The following is a 20468-nucleotide window of genomic DNA, read 5'->3' as shown; positions in this document are numbered from 1 at the left end:
AGACAGTGTTCTATCAGACAGGTTTACAATATGCAATTCATTTGGTACACAATCATCACAAATATTGTCATTTACTTCCTCAACAGCGTTTTGCTTTGCAATCTTGTTTGCATGCCTTGTTTTGTGTTTCTTCCCTCCCTTTCTGATTCAGGGTTTATATTTTTCTTTTTGTTGCCCAGCCTGTACCGCTGGACCTCCTTTAAAAAAAGGGAAGAGGAAGATGTTTCCAACCTACTTGTTCCCTCACCAGGATCACTATCAATTGAAGACAGAGAGGTGCTGCTTGAGGACACACTAGCTGCTCTCTCATTGTTATTCTGAGCTGGTGCCTGTTTAGGCGGGACATCATCATATTTTCTAGAAAAGTTGAATATACGCCCTCTGGCATAATCTTTCGCATCTACCAATATTGTTTTTCAACTTTTTCTCCTTTACATAAACTTGATAGGCAGCCAATTATATTTTTAAGATGTCATAGTTTTTAAGAGTGACATCCTTTAAGTTCATATCCAATATTTATTTTTCAAGTTTTAAAATGTCTTCCTTTATTTTGCTGACTTTCCTCTCTGCATTAGTGATAAGGATTTTCATCATGCGATATGAGGCATCATATAGACCTTCCTCCCAATCATCTAACAGATCTTGTTCTAGATCTTCGTAATTTGGAAAAATTAAAATTCTTAAGCCTCAAGGTATTTTCTTGTTCTCAATATATTTATGCAGGGTCGCTCTGTCCCACCATTTGGCGAGTTTCTGCTTTTTCAATTTGTAAAATTTCTCCTTTAACCCCTCGTTCTTAGGAGCCGATATCTTAGGGGCATTTGTGTTGGGACCTTAGATTTAAATAGGTCACCCAACATCTCCTCTCGTTTATCATCAAAGTCCATATCTCAAGTGTAACATCTATCGATAGTGCTAATTAGCCCAATTTACAAATTTCACACACACAGAACCTTGGGGCTTGGGGCTATATGCAATTGCACCTATCTATTAGCATCAAGTCCTATCTTAGGCTTTTGGTGCAAAGGACTAGAGATCCCCTAGATCTCCTAAGACTAGCAAGTCTCAAACAAAACACAATATTCTTAAGTCCAGCACTCTTCAAAAAAGTAATATTGATCTATATCACAAACAATTATTTCAATTTGTTCAATTATTGATATGACTAAATCTTGGCAAAAGATGAATCTTCAGCGGAGTAGCAGTAAGTTCTTTATTTATTCTAAAAACTCTTTCTTCAATAAAACAGACTGTAGCTGATGCCAATGCGTTTCGTCCGACAAGGACTTCTTTTTGGCAACAAATGATACATATATACATTATTTACACACTACACATATCACATAATTTATCTACACAAAATTGCATAAAAACACAATATTTACAAACTTTTTACATAATTTTCCCTACCACATGCTTATTTTTGAAAAACATTCTTACAATTCCACTGAAGCATTCTACTCCTAAGTATGTGCACATTCAAGTTGTTTCTATATTCAAGTTGTATCATATTCATAATGTTTTCTTTTTCATCTCACTAATTTGCTCCTAAGTCATAGTTGGTTCTGGTGGGTTATAGCTACTTTACTTGAGCAAATGATGATTGAAGTCTAAGGAAGTCAGCATTCCTTACCTAAATTTTTGAACTTCGATCGATCTCTACAGTTCACATGGATCACGGTTCTGCTAACGTGAATGTTGGTCCAATTCTCTATTTTAATCAAAAGATATAGTAATTCATTTTTTGATATAACAAGATTTTAAGAACAACTGTTATAAAAAGGAGTCTTTACTAATCCTTACCACTGGAATAAATTTCTTAATCCCTGGTGCACTGGAAAATAAGCTCCTTTCATATATTTTACTATATCAGAATCCTTTCCTTAGTTTTATCAATACACTAATATATCAAAAGAGTCTCTGTAGAGAAAGAGGTTTACTATAGTATATACATTGTGAACGTCAGGTGATCTCCCCACTGTGCAAAAAGCTATGTCAGATGGCCATATCAGCAAGCTGAGCAGCCCCCTGTGCCAGCTATACAACGGCAATAATTGCCACAGCGTATAGATTTTAACAACTCAAAGACCTCCCCACTACCAAAAAGGACTTTGTCTGATGATAATATCATAAAGCAGAGCGGCCCCATGTACTTAAAAACAAACAAAGAGGAAGGTGCACTCAAATGAAGTCAATAGAGAAAACTAATTTATAAATATCTTCTTCTTTATTCAGAATATTGTTTACTGTAAGCAAAGGCACAGCCAACGCGTTTCGTTCCCTTTGTGCCCTGGGAACTTCGTCAGGGCAAAATAGTGATATCAGGAAATGGCAATCATCATAAACCAATAGAAATACATAAACCAGAATAAGGACGTTCTAGCTTGACTGATTGAGGCCTCCTTGGCTTGAGTTGTAGCGGCCCCTAGATGGAGTATACTACAGGCTCCAATCAGTGAAGTAGAATCGCTTGCAGTCCGAATGCTATTCAGGTCCACAAGAAAAGAGGCATAAAAAATGTATAAAGATAGGCAAATAAGCCTTTGCCAACGTCTCTCGCTTTAATACGGCGATAGTGTAACCGATAACCACCAATCCGTATCCCCGGTATCGTGAATGCAGTGGGTCAGATTGCCGTATTAAAGCAAGAGACGTTGGCGAAGGCTCATTTGCCTATCTTTATCCATTTTTTATGCCTCTTATCTTGGGGACCTGAATAGCATTCGGACTGCAAACGATTCTACTTCACTGACTGGAGCCTGTAGTATACTCCAACTAGGGGCCGCTACATCTCAGCCAAGGAGGCCTCAATCGGTGAAGCTAGAACATCCTTATTCCGGTTTATGTATTTCTATCGGTTTATGATGATTGCCGTTTTCTGATATCACTATTTTGCCCTGACAAAGTTCCCAAGGCACAAAGGGAACAAAACGCGTTGGCTGTGCCTTTGCTTACAGAAAACAATATTCTGAATAAAGAAGAAGATATTTATAAATTATTTTTCTCTATTGACTTCATTTGAGTGCACCTTCCTCTTTGGTTTTTTATACTGTTGTGATTTATACATCCTTAAGCAGCGGATGTTGGAAGTGATTGCACCATCTTATATTAAGAATACATAGAACCATTGTGCTTGACCTTGTCTGCTGCTTTATGTCTTTTGGTTGCATAGGCATCATGTACTTACTCAGGTTCAATGTCGCACCCGGCTCCGTGGAGTCGTATCTACCGCAGTTTGCGAGGATATGCGCCATGGCCGGCTTTAAATAGCCCGCTTAATCGGGTAAGTTGAAATCACCAGTGCCGGCATCAAAAAATCGTCACTCGTTTCTAAACCACACCAGCGCCATCTTAGAGTGGCATGAAACGTGTTTAAAGTATATTATTAACAATATAACGAATATAAAAATATTGGTGATATTTCAAAACTTATTTGTGATTTCCTTTTAATTTGTTTTTGTTTGTTATTTATGACTAAGTTATTGCAATTTTAGCCTATTTATTTACTATCGCAATACCAAAGGATTTTATCGTGAAAATCAAAACATACCTCGAGGTACACCAAACAATGCCTACAAAAAGCTTAATCAAAGGCCATTTCGGTGGATCGTAAAATGACTATGAAAACAAAGGAGACTGTTTCAAATAAGGATAATAAACGAGATGAGGTCCTATTTATAACAGAGTACATTGCATATAGTGACCACATCTATAATATCCTTCGCAGAAATTGGCATCTAATTAACTCAGGCAATATGCCATCTGGAACAGTTTAAAAAAACGAGGGTGGTATATAGGAAGTGAGAGACCCTTAAAAAGAAGTTATGTCCCAGTTAGGTTAAAGATTTGGGTAATAGGTCATCATCCAAAAATTGGTTACCCAATAAACCTGTAGGGTTCCATGTCTGTGGATCATGCACAGTGTGTAAAATTGGACTTAACAAACAAAATGAATTGAAATATAATACCTCTAAAAGTTACAGTATAGGGACCTTTATAAACTGCAACACGACCTATACAGTATACGCACTAGGATGTGCTTGCAACAAGATCTATATAGGGAGTAGTATTAGAAGCTTGAAAACAAGAATTCAGGAACATGTACGAGCCATTAAAAACAAAGATGAAAAATATCCTGTAGTGGTACATACACAGGAACAACATCCTTTAGAAAGAAATGTATGGTTCCATACTCTGGAACATATAAAGAGTCCACTAAGAGGAGGGAATAGGGAAATACAGTTAAGGAAAGCTGAGGCTGGGTGGATTTGTCGGCTTCGGGCTACAACCTTAGGATTCAGCACTAATAATTAATTTCATCATTTTCTATAAAAAGCCTATGATTATCCAAATATTGCCCACTTAGCTGACGTAACAGCCTTGATGGCATAAGAAGTTTCTAAAGGTCTATCCCATGAATATAACTGCAAATTCTGAATTAACAACTAGCAGGATGAGATAAACCATAAAATCGAACTAGGACAGTGGCATCTAATCTTCATGATTGGGTTTCTATCAGTATAAAATTACTACTCAATTATTTCCAGATATAGCCATAAAACATGATATGCCCTGGAGAGTGACACATAACTTTTATCTGTCACCGAAATAATGACTTTTATCTGTTTTTTTAAAAAAAGGTACAAGTCATCACAATATTAGATATGGCGTTGCCCCTAAAAAGGAGGTTTAAAATGGACTAGATTTTCCAACTAATATAAGTGATATGTATAGAATATTTACTCTTTCCACACTCCTAATATGTCAATAATTCTAGTACTTAATGATGTGCTGGTTTCTCAGGCACATTGAAAACTGTTTAAGAGATGCAATTACATTTACATTGATGTTTGTGTTTACATGTCCCATTAACATCTCGAAACTTGGACCACACATTTTTAAATATCTGGGATATAATAGCGAACATCTCATACTGCTTTCAATATAATTTGAAAATAAAATACATGTGCGACCAAATAGAGGATCTGGCCGCCTATAATGCTTTAATGTGATTCTATCAATATTGTTGTTGTAATACTTCATTCGATACAAATATATCATAAAAGTACAGACATAAAATCAAATTAAACAATTACCAAGTATTACTACAAATCCATTAAAAATAAAAACCATTGTTACAGGCAATTAAAAATGTGGAGAAAAGTCTACAGAGATTTATTTAAAAAAGGATACATTCTTAAATATGAATCTGGTCAGATGTTAAAAGCAGCCTAGATCGTATAAACCAAGCACTGGCCAAATACTTAGCTATCCCACAAACTATGTACATTGAGGTAGTGTTGGTTAGAATAAAGCGCAGAGTTGATCTGTGGTCCCTAACGCCCATCTCCCTACACACAGGTTTCAGCCATTTTGCCCTGACATGTTTATAGGCATTACAAGCAAACAAAAAATGGCCAAGGGATTCTTCCGGACATGGGCAACCTGGACATTTTAGATCATGAACCCTCCTGACCTTCCATCCTTTCATAAATCTTTTTAGAGGGAGGGTGCCGTATCTTAATTTCAAGAACAGGGTTCTATCTCTGGGTGTCTGGATAAAGTCCAGAAATGGTTCCAACTTTCTACTGGATTTATGATCAAGGAAGTTGTTCGTCAGAGGTCCCTAGCTTGAAATGATGAGATCTTTGCCCTCAGCCCATTCCCAATATAATGTTTTAACAATGTGTTTAGTGGAGGGGACTGCAAGGCCTAAGACTCAGCCAGACCTATAGATTCCACCAGCTTTTTTGAATTGTTAAGCCAACTTATTTTGCCGGATGCATTCAAAGTGATTAATTCGTCCAGCACTAGGGCATAATTTGGTAATTCAGGGGTCAGTCTAAGTCGCACCCAGAATAGCACAGGGCGTAGTTGAACTATTTCTGGAATTGGTCTTTTGCCCATATCATAAAATAGTGGTTTCAAGGGGGTCGAGGGAAGAAGGGAGACTAGGTCTCTCAAGAACTTATTCTCTGCAATAGCCAGCGCCTTACTATTCTCCGCGCCCCATAGTTCAGAGCCATAAACTGCAGAAGCTAAAGCTTTCCCCTCATAAACTGCCAAGGCGGGGGCTACTGGTCTACTGATGGAAAGACGCTGGTTCTTTAAAATGGCTCCAGAGACCCTTTTAAGATTTAGGACCATTTTGGATATATGGGAGTCCCATCTGATATTATTACAAAGCCTGACCCCAAGGTAATCAAATTCATCCACCACTTCTAGTGGGGGCCCATTCAGGGAGAGATGGGCTTTTTTCAAATTCCTTTTAGCTGATAGTACCATCAGTTTTGTTTTTGTAGTATTGACCGTTAGCCCTCGATCTTTACAAAAGATACAAAAAAGGTCAAGCAATTTTTGAAGACCCTTAGGGGTTTTGGACATCAGGAGGGTATCGTCCGCAAAGAGGAGTGTGGGGGTTTCCTCTCCGGCTAAGACAGGGGCATCCGCAGGGTCCTCCCGTAAGTGGTCCACCACCCCATTTATGAAAAGGGAGAACAGTGTCGGCGCCATCACACAACCCTGCCGCACCCCTCTATTGACTGGTACCCTCTCTGTCAATTGGTCTTGGCTTCCCCACCGAATCTTTGCATAGTTGTCTTCATGGAGCTTGATGATATATTGCAACAGATAAACAGGGAAGCCCATACCTAATAAAACCTCCCAAAGTTTGGCACGGGGGATGACATCAAATGCTGTTTTCAAGTCTATGAAAGCCAGATACAAGCTTCCCTTGTAGATAGACACTGTCTTCCAATAGACTGCACAGAACCGGAATACCTGGTCCATAGCACCAACATTTCGTCTGAACCCCGCCTGAAAGTGGGTCAGAATGCCATCATCTATTAGCCACGTCTCAATTCGGTTTATGATGACCCTGCCAACGACCTTTTGAATGGTGTCAATTAAACTTATTAGTCTATAGTCATATCATTATTGAGAAAGGCTTTGCCGCGGACTAGCCAGTTAAAGATGGCGCCACCAACAGGTATATAAAGACTGATAATGCAATCAATTTACCTACCATTCCAATATGGTGCTCACGCTTTGTATAAAAATACAGGCCTATTCAAACGGGTGATTCGGAAAGACTAACATGTTGACTGTGGGACTTTTCTTTATGAAGAATTAATACCCAGAGTTATGTTTTGATTTTCACAATAAAATCCTTTGGTATTGCGATAGTAAATAAATAGGCTACAATCGCAATAACCTGGCGCATATCCTCGTAAACTGCGGTGGATACGACGCCACGGAGCCGGGTGCAACATTGAACCTGAGTAAGTACATGGGGCCGTTCTGCTTGATGATATTGTCATCAGACGAAGTCCTTTTTGGTAGTTGGGAGGTCTTTGAGTTGTTAAAATCTATACGCTGTGGCAATTATTGCCGTTGTATAGCTGACACAGGGGGCTGCTCAGCTTGCTGATATGGTCATCTGACATAGCTTTTTGCACAGTGGGGAGATCACCTGACAGTCACAATGTATATACTATGGTAAACCCCTTTTTTCGTATAATAAGTGCACAGGGCTTTTTAGTTTGCGGCAATGGCCATTAAAACCAATATTTTCCTGCATAGTGAGGATATAGTTTCCAAATAAAATACATATATTGCAGTAATATCCACTTTTTCTTTGTGTCGAATTTGGTGGAAAAAAGTCTCATATTATCAATATATATTTGTCCAGGGGACCCCATCCCTGTGGACATTTCAAATTCTTTTTTTATAAAAAGGAAGGGGGAGTGCATGGCCCCCCTCCCAGGCCATTTTTGGCCCCAGGTATCCCATCATCAGGGTCATAGCCTCACAGATGGAGACCGTAGGGGGGAGACCCAATGCCCCTAAGGACCCGCCGGCTCCCCGCCTCCTGTGGGAGCCGGCATTGATCTTCCACAAGGGGAGCTACTGCTGGCTCCCCTTGTGGAAAGGTAATCCTGCTTTGCTTCATAAAAGCAAGAGAAGGTTTCCCTGCTCTCATTTCCATGAAGCAATGTAGGAGTTTGCAATGACAGGATGGGAACCCCATTGCTCCCGTCCTTTTATTGCAAACAGCTGTGTCCCAGATGTGGGTACCCCAGGACACTGCAAGAGCCGGCCCATGGGGTGGCAGTCATCAGGGCAATCAAGGGCTCTAGGAGGGGGACCGCATGGTTCCCTCCCTCCTTTTCATTGCCCCCGGGAAGGTAGTGGTCCCCGGGGCCCGGGAGCCACAACAGACCACCGCATTTAAATATTAACTGCCCTGGTGAGGTGGCGGTCCATGGGGCTACAGGGGCCCCAGCAGGCCCCCACACATTAATTCGCAAGTGACCCCGGGATCTGGCCCACCCGGGGGGCTTTTTTAAAATGCCAGTCCAAGCTTCATTTTTTTTTTCAGCAGTGGTCGTGACCAAACAATTCTCCCATTTAAAAAAAATATATATATATTTTTGTCCCTGGGGGTCCATGTGGAACGCCCTAAGCAGCCCAAGGGATTCAGGGTGTTTCTATCCTGCCCACTTTTCTTCATTTTACACTTTGTTTTACTGTTTTCTTGTCACAAGATGGCTGCCAACAGTTCCTGGTTTGGAGTGTTGGCAGCCATTCAGAGTAAAGTTTTTGCGCTGGATGGTTCGCGAACCCACCGCTGCCATAGATATCAACACTTTTTCTTTTTCACATTTCTCTGAAACTACTGAACGGATTTACACCATTAACAAAAAGGACTCTTTCTTCACCGAGACTTACCTTTTTGCCAAATTTGGTGTAATTCGCTCAGCAGTTCGGGCTGTAGCTTTTTCTAAAGTTTCCTACGGAAAAATACATGGGGAAAACATGTTTTGGGACCCCCTTTTCTCCCAGCCCCCGCTTGGTGAATCACCCTGAAATTTTCAAGACAGGAGCTAACGGGAGCTGATCACTAGTTTTGAAAATTTTACGAAGATTCGTCAACCGGGGCCAAAGTTATTGGGAAAACAAAAAATGTCTTTCCTATGGAAACTAGGTCCTAACTATAGCCACCTACTGGCGACCGCCAGTAGGTAACGTGTGTATATATATATATATATATTCACTGAAAACACCATAGGTTTCAGGCATTATATAGTTAGGAATTAGCATTTAAAAAACCTTGCCAATTCACTGAAAAAACTGTTTTTTAAAATGGTTTTTTAATTGAATATGCAAGGTTTTTCAAATGGTAATTCCTAACTACATAAGGCCTGAAACCTATGGTTTTTTCCTTGAATTACAACAGTTTTTTAAATGACAATTTTTAAATGTATTAATTTAGTTTTTTTTATACTGATGTACTACATTTCTGCAGGCAGGTGTTCACAGGGCACGCCCCCTTTTTACAACACTCTGCAGTGCAACCCCTGGCACGTTTGCAGAGAAGGAACTAATTCCCCTTGCATACTGGGGGTCCCTGGGGGTCAACTAGCCCACCAGGAGCCTCCAGTATGCGCCATGCGCCTGGGTTGCTTTACCCCGGGGGGCGGCAGTCCCCGGTGAAGTGTGGGGGGATTGTGGACCCCCCACACTTCTTTATCACTATGCCCCCGCGATTTGGTCCCCCCGTGGGGTAATTTTAAAAAAACAGACCAGGTTTAAGAAAAAAAAAATATTGTCCTTTTTTGTCCTTGTGGGACCACCTGGGCAGGCCTAGGGTGTCAGGGTGTATCTACCCTGCCCCCTTTTTGTGTTTTTCACGTTTGTTTTTTTGCTTTCTTTTGCCTTTCTCTATCGAGCACAAGATGGATGCCAACACCTCCTGGTTAGACAGCCAATGAGCATGCAGCTTTCTCGGTAAGGCATGCTGATTGGCTGCCACTGTCTGTCAACACTCCAAACCAGGAAGTGTTGGCAGTCATCTTGTGCCTCGGTAGAACGAAGGCACAAGAAAGCAGTGAAACAAAGGTGCAAAACACGCAAAGGGAGCAGGGTAGAAGCACCCTGACCCCCTAGGCCTGCTCAGGGGGTCCCACAAGGACGCCAAAGGCCCCCAAAAGTATTATTTATTTTTTAAATTAAAAGTTGTTTCAGACATTATTCATTTCTATTTGTAATTTATGAGGTAGTAGCGAAGTGATTGTGGTATAAAGTGAGACTTATAGTATAGAGTGCAACATTTTTGTGTTACATAGTAAGTTTACTCATAGTTACTTCCCTTCTCCCACTATATTTTCTCCAATGCGTATTTGACATCTCTTCTTCATCTCCTGCCTCCTTTCTTTCACTGTCTGTCTCTGATGGACCCTATCGCTGCCATTTTGTGTAGTTTCAGAAGAGAGTGAAATGTAATAGTTGAGAACAAGAAAAGGGGGCAGGGTAGAATGCCCCTGACCCCCAAGGCCTTCTCAGGGGGTCCCTGAAGGATCTGTTTCTGCTTTCCTGAGAGACTATGGTATGGGTTCCATATACCACAATAACTTGTGTTACAACATGCAAGATATCTACAGAGGAGACGGTGTACATTTCTCAGATGAGGGGAACAGTCTTTCTCTTGAATTTTAGACTCTGCATCAGTACCTACTTGTAGGTACTTAAATCACCCACATAACACAACAGCTCTTTTTAGAGATACCCTATATCTAAGCACTCCAAATTCTTATTTTACACTATTTTCTTTCACGTTTTTTCCCTGTGGTACGCTCAGGGTGCGCGTACCTGGAAGCGTACATGGGAACGCACTCGGCGCTTACCCACGAAATTAAACAAAAAAAATTCGAGGCCCCCCTCAGAAAACCTAGGGGGTCAGGGGGTGTCTACCCTGCCCTCTTTTAATCATTTCCCCCTTTTTTTTCACCTCTTGTGTCTCTACCGAGTCACAAGATGGTGGACTCTCCGGACTGTTTGGAATGTTGACAGACAACCGAGAGCCAATCAGCTTTCCTCTCGCGCACTTCCATGGCCCGCCGGGTGCGCTTACCGGTACGCGTACCCTGAGCGCTCGAAGCGCGCCTATAGGTATATAAATTTTTTAAGTTAATTTTTGTAAAAACCACTGGAGCAATTTTCACCAAATATAGAAAAGGCACTTCTGCGTACCAGTCCCTACAATTTTGCAAAGTTTGGTGTAATTCCATTCAGCGGTTCGGGCTGGAGCCGTGTCTGAACGTCCTATGGAAATTAACATGGGGAAAACACGTTTTGGCATCCCCCTTTTTTCTCGACCCCCGCATGACGAATCCCCCCGAAAACTTCCAGGGAAGGAACGGAGCGGAGCTGGCCTACATTTTGGGAAATTACACGCAAAATCCTCAACCTGCGCCAAAGTTATTTCCAACAGAATGTTGCGGATTTCCTATGGAAACTAGGTCCTAACTATATATACCTACTGGCGACCGCCAATAGAATATATATATATATATATATATATATATATATATATATATATATATATATATATATATATATATATATATATATATATACACATATATATATCCTATTGGCGGTCGCCAGTAGGTATATATAGTTAGGACCTAGTTTCCATAGGAAATCCGCAACATTCTGTTGGGTATAACTTTGGCGCCGGTTGAGGATTTTGCCTGTAATTTATATATATATATATATATATATATATATATATATATATATATATATAATATCTCGAACTCCATTATGCAAGAGATGTAAAAAAAACTCACTGGTGCCCTGGCCTCGTAGACGTTTAATGCAACGGGTGCCCAAAGCGTTTTGGAGTTACTTCACTCCTTGATCAAGGGTAACGTTTTACAAGTGAATTGACATTCTTAAAGGTACATTGTTCCTGTTTACCATAGACATAGAAAAAACATTTCATGGTTTTGTTCTCAAGTAATTCAGATAAATTCAAATTGCAGAGATTCACATGATAATAATGGAAATGAGGTACGTTTGAACTCTGTATCTATTCATAAGTGGAAAAGGGCATTTAAATGTATTATCCTCAAGTGGGTTACATAATTTCAGCGGTCACTGTGATCAATAGTCCTATTCAAAAATAGGCAAATCCATATTGGTCTTTTTCCAATAAGCCTTCCCATGCTCATAATTCAATGTCTCGAAGAAAAACCTTAAATCCTAATTTCAATCTGTTTACACCAAAGACTAGTTGAACTCCATTTTCATCAAGTCAACTGCAATGATTATTAACAAATCTTCTCATCTGTATATATATAAATATATATATATATGGCGGGCGCCAGTAGGTAGATATAGTTAGGACCTATTTTCCATAGGAAATCCGCTACATAGTTTGCTATGGCAGGGTAGGAGCCTCCAAACTGCTTTGTAATTTGGAAGAGAGAGCAGGCAAACCTGCTCTCTCTTCCAAATAGCAAAGCAGATTGCTTTTTCACAGGTGGAGCAGCATGTTAGCTGCTCCCCAGGTGGAATAGCAATGCTAGCTCCCGCAGGATGTGGGGAGCCGGCTGGGACCGTGGGACCACCCCATGACCCCCAACGGAGAGGGCCAGCCCTGGGGGATGTGGTCCCAGGGCTATTAGTGGCCAGGGAGGGGGGCCACTTGGCCCCCTACCCAAAATATAAATTAAAAAAATAATTTAAAAAGGCTGGCACCGGGGGATGGGGTCCCCGGGGACATAAGTGGTCACTGGAGGGGGGCAAGGAATCCCCCCTCTAAAAAATAAATTTAAAAAATGGCCCAATGCCCCGGGGGATGGGGTCCCCAGGGCAGATTATGGACTTGGGAGGGGGGCCACATGGCCAACCCTCCCAATTGTTTCATTTAAAAAAAATTGGGGTCAGTCCCTGGGGAATGGGGTGCCCACAGCCGAAACATTAAAAAAAGAAGGGGGGCTACACAGCCCCATTTGTCAATTTTTTTTTTTTTTTAACGGGATCTCGGCCAGAGGCCACGCCCCCTTATTGCACCACTCTGCAAACTCACCCCCTGGCTCATTTGCAGAGAGGGAACACATTCCCCTTGAATACTGGGGGTCCCTGGGGGCCAACTAGCCCACCAGGAACCTCCAGTATGCGCCAGGAAGCTGCATTGCAGAGAGGTGTTCTGAGGCAACGCCTCTTTTTACACCTCTCTGCAATGCAGCTCTGTGGTGCTCACTGGAGGTAGCTGGAGGGCTAGTTGCACCCCAGGGACCCTCAGTATTCAAGGGGACTTAATCCACCAAACTTAAAACACGCTGATAGAGCGTGCAGGTCACCCAACTATAAATTTACCATACTCACCTGGGCCCATAATCAATAACACACCTTCCTAGTCAGGTAACCTATGCGCTAACTACCAGATATTTTATTCTACTAGGTCTTACCAATCCTTGTCACTGGTACCTATAACCTATTTGAACAGGGTGTTAGCCTAAAAGGTAAATAACATTTGCACTCATATAATAATCACAGACTCAGGAAAGCTTTAAACTCTTTTATCTAAATTTCATCAATGGTCATGATCCGAAGATTGAAAGCAATAAGACTGTCAATAACAAGTATTAGAAATAATGTATAACTATGTAAGAGATATATTATGCCAATCATTTAGTAATTCTAAAAAGGGAAGGTAAGAACAAGGAACATGCTATTTCATCAAAACAGTTACACAAATTCCCTAAGGGTGGGTAAAGCAAAGGAGCCCACTATTTAATCATATAAGCAACTTTGAGCATTCAGCTATAAGGAATGAAGAAATGGAACACACAATTAAATCAAATGACGAAATTGATCATTTACTTAAGGATAGGTAAGGAAAAGGAACATGCTATTCAAGATTTCTCTAGAAGATTTTAACCATAGGGTGGGAAAGCAAAGGTAACATATATGTATAATCAAAACTTTTCGCGTATATAGGGAAGGTAAAGTGGAGGGAGTGGAGTGGTGTGGCTCACTGGTTAGAGGCAGCAGACCCGAGAGCAAAGGACGGCCTGGGACCAGGGTTCAATTCCCGGCAGGGTTGTGGACCAGGGTCAGCGGACTCGATAATTCTCATCTCGGTGCCTACTCTAACCAGCAATCACACTCGGCAACTCTGGGCATTAGCTTGCCTCATCTCCACAATGGCCCCCCACATACGCCGGGGATGCCTAGTTTCACCTTGGAGATACCCAGTAGGGACCATCTCACAGGGAAAGCCAGGACGGATTCCCCTGCGGTTTACTGCGCAGAGATACTCCTTCGGGAGTCGATTCTAGCGCATTACAAAACCACAATTAATTAATTAATTAAAGAGAAGGAACACAAATATAGGATGACAAACCCACACAGATTTATATTTACCTAAAATGGTGTGAAGACCAACCCTGGCTATGGGTCAGTTGAAAGACGGACACCCGAAAAGTTGCAGTGCAAGTAGGCCAGCAGGTGCAGATCAGAATCAGGACAGGTAAAACCAGATTTGGATCAGGACTGGACCACCAAAGGTTAAGACCAGCACCCGCAGTTCAGTTGCATCACCTGCGCTACTCCCTCTCTGCAGCTAACAGTCAGAACCCTGATTGGGTCTGCAAATTTTTCGACAGAGTGCTCTGCAGCCCTCTGCTCTTAGTCACCTATTGAGTGCGTTGGGTCAGTGACAGGTCAGCTATTCAGACAAGTCGGACAAATTAACTAGCTAAGCCTGCTCTAGTTATACCTTTTTCCAGGGCAGTGTACACCCCCCCCAATATTGCAAGTGTAAGGATCCCCAATTTTGATTGGTCCAAGAAGGAGGAGAGGTCATCACACTACACCAAATTTTAGACTTTTACCGTCTTCTATTCAAATTTCGTTTCCTCCCATCAAATTTCAGGTTCTCATGAAGTTTTATTCCACCCAGCAATGGATGTTCTATTGACAAATAAATTGTTTAACATTGTATAAATTGGGTTCACAAGTGCACATTTCCAGGAGCATCTTCTAGCCAGTCAGCTCCTTGGCTATAGTCCAAAGGTCACTGTTCCAGAGACTTGAACATTTTGTGCAGCTTCAGTTTCAACAAAGATGGAGTACAGCAGTACAAGCCAGGCCAGTTTTCAAAGTGTAACATGAAATGAAAAAAAACACAGAATAAATGAATGCACTGTATACCATGTATTTCTACTCTATACCCATTACTTTATAATAAACTATAGCATTAGGTTTAGGCAGAACGAACAGCTTAGCAAAAGCAGCAGTGCAAGCTTCTCACATGTGAGAACACAGAGCAGCCATATTAGCACTAGTGCGCAGATGCGGCATATTCTCTCCAAAGTAAAGACTACGTCATGCAACATGAGTATGACAGACGCATGCGCAGTAGAGACCTCCGCGTAGAAGCAGCCACTTTAGATGCAAGCGTATTATGGTTTAGTAAACACATAAGCAAGCTTCTCTCGGACACTCTATTTTTGATGTAAATTCTGTAAAATTAGTAATTTGTTGGTTACATAATAAACGTTATTCGAGGTTCATGAATACAAGCAAGTCGCCTCTTATGCAAATCCTTGCTCCATCAACGCCACAGACTACTTTGCACAGTGGTGAAAGGAGGGGTGGAGCCTGAGTTCACATGTGTGCAAACCCTGAAATAATCTCAAATTTTTGAAGATACCTGAAGGGGCGGAAAATGGTGATGTTAAGGCTCTGATCTGGAAACTCCTCAGAGAGTCTTAAGGGATAAACCTGATATTGACCTCGAAAATGAGATCCAGAGGGCACACAGGGATCCCTTTAGGCGGCATCCCAATAGGAAAGCTCCAAGGAAAATGTTAGTTAATTTCCACATGTATGCAGTAAAGGAGCTGATTTTGGGTAGGGCACTCATGGATACGTCTCTTCAGATGGACGCAACAAAATAAATTATTCATTCCGACGTGGGCAGAGTTACTGTACAAAGGCAATGGGAGTTGGGCTCTAGAATGCCCGACTTAAGGAGCTTGGGTGCACAAGTTCAGATGAAATTCCCAGCTGCACTGAAGGTGATGTGAAGGAATAAAACATATAATTTTACTTCCCCACAAGAAGTCGACGCATTCCTGATTGACATGAAAGAAAATCAGCGTTCGAACGTCTTCCTCTTCTCATCCTTCTTAATGCTTAGATACCTGTTTTTTTAAGCCTTTTTCTAATACTGATGACATACTAGCGATAAACACATCATTACTGACCCCCTTAGAAGATCTGCACTTGCATTTACACTTCCATTGGTATTTATTATTGTCTAATACTAAATAAAGTGGGGTAGAAAAAAAATCCAACCTATAGAGGGGGCCATGAGTCACAAGGAAAAAAAAAATAATAATAATATAAAATAAAAAATCGCATATAATAGGAAAAAAAATACATTGCACTTTCTTTTAGGAGGGTCACACTTTTATTTTTTTCTCATAGGGGCTTATCCCGAGTTGGAACAGGAGGGTTCCCAATAGGCAAAAAGATCGCCAAAGTCTCAAGGGGGGGGGTTCCTCATGGGTGGTGGGTGGGTGCAGGGGGGGAGGGGGAAAAAAGGGAAAAACTGTTCCTCTTATAGCCATGGATACAAAGACAGGGTGGGAATAGAGCTGACACAAAACTTAGTCTTCTTCGGAAACCCTCAGATGACCAGTATTCATAATAGCATAAAAATTGTGAGCTGGAATGTCAATGGATTAAGGGACAGTAGTTTTTTAATCGATCAGGTGCCCATATCTGCTTACTTGAGGAAACTCATTTAGAGGCCCATGAGTGCAAGGCAGCATTTGGTAGGCATAGGTGGGTTCAAGATCTGTTCTGTTCCGAACAGAATGGCAATACAAGGGGGGTGGAAATCATAATTCGAACTAATGATGGGATCAGGGTAGAGAATTTTGAGACTGATCATTCGGGGAGATGGCTTGTTGTTTCTTTATTAGTGGATAGTTCACCATTAGTATGTGCACTATACTACGGGCCCAATCAAGACTCCCCAGGGGCTCTGTTAAGTCTAAAAGCTAGCCTCTCAGTATTGGCAATTATTATAGGAGGGGACTTTAATCTGATCTTGGATGAAACTATGAATCGTACATCTTGGGCTAAATATACCCCTCCTCGTAAATCACAAATTGAGTTAAAAAATATTATTAAAGACTTCAACCTAATAGATATCTGGAGGGTGAGGAACTGCAATAAAAGGGATTTCTCCTTCTGTAGCCGCAAGTATAGGCATCATTCTAGAATTGATTTTTTTCTATTAGATCAGGTCCTCTTTCCTGCAGTAGTATCTATAGCCTATATTCCGGCCCCACTCTCTGACCATTCCATGGTGGAATTGATAATAAAATTTAAGCAGGAAAAACTACAGAGCAGATGGACATTGGATAGGTCTTTATTATTAAAAGAGGAGGTTAAGGATAGCATAATAACGGAGATATTGGAATACTTCAGACTCAACTCTGGTACTGCAAAGGATCAAGTTGTGTGGGAGGCATTTAAGGCCTTTATCAGGGGATTTCTAACAACTCAGATGATCAGGTGAAACAAGTCTAGAAGGAGTATGGAAGAAGAAAGCCTCTCCAAGATCAAGGTAAAAGAACAGCAGCTCCAGTGGGCATTGGCCAATCAACAGAATAGTATACCACGTATACAAAGTGAGCTAGATAGCCTACGTGCAGTATACCAGGCAAGTCTAGATAAAATTGTAAAGGAAATTACAAAGTTTTTTCTACGGGGAAAATGTGGACAACTTCTTGCCCGGAAAACCAAGACAGACAGGGTCAGAAACCAGATAAAAAGTTTATCTTTGCATTGCACAGGAATCATTACACATGACAATGATAAAATTTGAGAGGAGGCCAAACTGTTCATGCAGAATTTACATAAAGAAGACACCCTGTTTCCAACTCAGACAGCAGAAGACTGGTGGAACCAGTTAGGGCTGCCCCAGCTATCAGAAGCTGACAGGACATTCTTGTGCTCAAATATAAAAGGAGGCGAAATCCAAACACAGATAAAAAAATTAGCAAAGGCAAGGCAGCCATTCCAGATGGACTACAAATAGAACTGTACCTGATAGGGTCAGAATAAATCGTTTGTGTTTTAACGACCTTGTTTAATAGAATTTATCTATTGGGCGAGTCTACCCCAAAAACTTGGTCAGAAGTAAGCATGGGCGGAAAATCCGTTTCGCTCGCGGATTTTGTGGATTTTTGGTAAATTCGCAATCCGCGAGATTCGCGAATCTCCCGCAAAATCCGCAAATCCGCGAGCAGCGGATTTTATGGCTTGCTCGCACTGTTCGCGTGAGTTTGCGGCTTCCCAGTACAACTTCGCGCCCCGCGAATAAGCTCAAAATTGCAGAAATACGATCTTAGCAAAACTGAAACTACTTACCAGGTTAAAAAGTTCAGGTTCATCATTAGTAGCCATTTCCTGTAGTGCTTCCTGAGGGGCCCCTCCAGAGTTCAGTTGCCAGTTGCAACTATTATTTGACCCTGCTCTGAACCTCAGAATAGTTACACATATGCCACAAAGGTCCTGAATTACAGCTAAGGGAGACAAGCAGGAGCCAGGCTGGAAGTTCAAATCCATTAATCAGCCCCTAATTCATTATTGTCAGTTGGGGCAGGGCAGGTGTTGTAACTAATTTTGCAACAATGAAAGCACTTAGCAAGTGCAAAAGATCACTAATCAGTAAGCACTAAGGAAGCAGATGCCAGCTAAAAAAATATTCTGTGACACATTAATCAGCCCCAAATTAATTCAGGTCACTTGAGGCAGGGAAGGTGTGCTTGCTTTGCCACAATAATGTACACTGACTGGACAACCAGAGGGTGCTGTGATGAAACAGAGGGTGGCATGGGTGGGCCAGAGGGTGGCATGAGTAGTCAAAGAGTGGCAGTGGTGACAGAGAGTGGCAGTGATGAAGAAGAGTGTCCCAAACAGGCTGGACACGTACAAACAACAAGTTCGCGAAACTTGCGACCCGACAGGTAAGTTCGCATTTGCGAAATTGTACAAAACCCTTGCGAACTGGCAGAAACCCGCGCGAACACACAAAAAAAAAGAATCCGCAAATTCACGAGAATTCGTGGATTTTGCGAATTGCGAGTTCGCAAATCCGCAAAATTCGCGAACGCGAGATTCGCAAAATTCGCCCATGCTTAGTCAGAAGCCACTGTCACTCTGATCCTGAAGCCTAATAAGGACCCCCTTAAAATGGAGTCATATAGACCGATTTCGCTGTTAAACACAGATTATAAAATCTTTGCAGGGGTCTTAGCTACAAGATTGATTAGAGTCATCAAAACAATTGTACACCAAGATCAGAAAGGCTTCATTCCCAACAGGCAACTGAATGAGCTAACTTTTCAGACTATTGCGGCAATAGATGTCGCAATAGAAAAGAAGACCCCTGTGACCCTTGTAGCCATTGGTGCCGCTAAAGCTTTCGACCAAGTGAACTGGTCGTATTTGTGGACAACTCTAACTAGATTTGGTTTCCCCGTTAATTTTTTGTCATCAATTCGATCTCTTTATGTTAATCCTCGAGCTAAAATCGTGGTTAACGGACTCCTTACAGAGTGGTTCTCAATCTCTTGTGGAACCAGGCAAGTGTGTCCCTTATCACCCCTTATCTTTAACGTCTATATAGAACCTTTTGTTTGCCAGTTAAGATCTGACCCCTTAATTAAACCTTTCAGAATTGCAGATCTGGAATTAAAATGTGTGCTATATGCCGACGATCTCCTTATGTTTACCTCCAATACAGCTGAAGCTATTCCCAGACTATTCGATCAGGCAGAAGCTTTCGGAGTAATCTCGGGGTAAAAAATAAATAAGGATAAAACCGAGATTATGCAGTGGAATGAGGAGGTGGGGACAGCAGGAGCCAAGTCACGAATGAGATATTTGGGTATTTATCTGGCTCAAAATATTTCAGAAATATCGAAGTTAAACTTGACCAGAGTCTATAAGGACGTTTGTGGTTTGCTGCGACAATGGTCTGGCCTCCCTTTAAATATCTTTGGGAAGGTAAATCTAATTAAAATGATCATCCTACCAAAAATAACATTTTTATTTAATTCAATCCCTCTAACCTTTAAGACACTAGATATCACCAAACTACAAGGGAAAATTGGCTCCTTTATTTGGAACACCAAGTCACCAAGAATTTCTTGGAAAAAGCTAAGAAGAAGTTTAACAACGGGAGGATTAGCCTTACCAGACTTACTTACTTACTGCCACTCATTTCACTTTAAAAATTTTAGAATGTTGGCAGATAAGACGGATACAACTTCCCTACGTTTATTGTTCCAAGCCTTGCTACACGGTATACCTCAAGGGCCAGAATATTTCCTTTTTAAATATGGAGATCTAAAGTTTTATAAGATGGTCCGGCTAAAGATCCTAGATGTGGCCCTTAAGAACTGGCTGCATATCAGAAAAACCTTAAGAATTCCATATTATGCATCCCAGGCCCCGATTTGGGACTCTCCAGGCACTCCAGATTGCCTGAATGATGAACTACCCCGCCCCCTTAAAGTGGCAGGCCTAAAGTGCAGGCAAGACCTGCAGAAAGACTTGCAGCGTTTGGACTGGGAGTCCCTATCCATCAT

This window comes from Lissotriton vulgaris, chromosome 3_1 (assembly GCF_964263255.1).
Source record: "Lissotriton vulgaris chromosome 3_1, aLisVul1.2, whole genome shotgun sequence".
Classification (NCBI taxonomy): Eukaryota; Metazoa; Chordata; class Amphibia; order Caudata; family Salamandridae; genus Lissotriton; species Lissotriton vulgaris.
Note: the sequence above shows the minus strand (reverse complement) of the source record.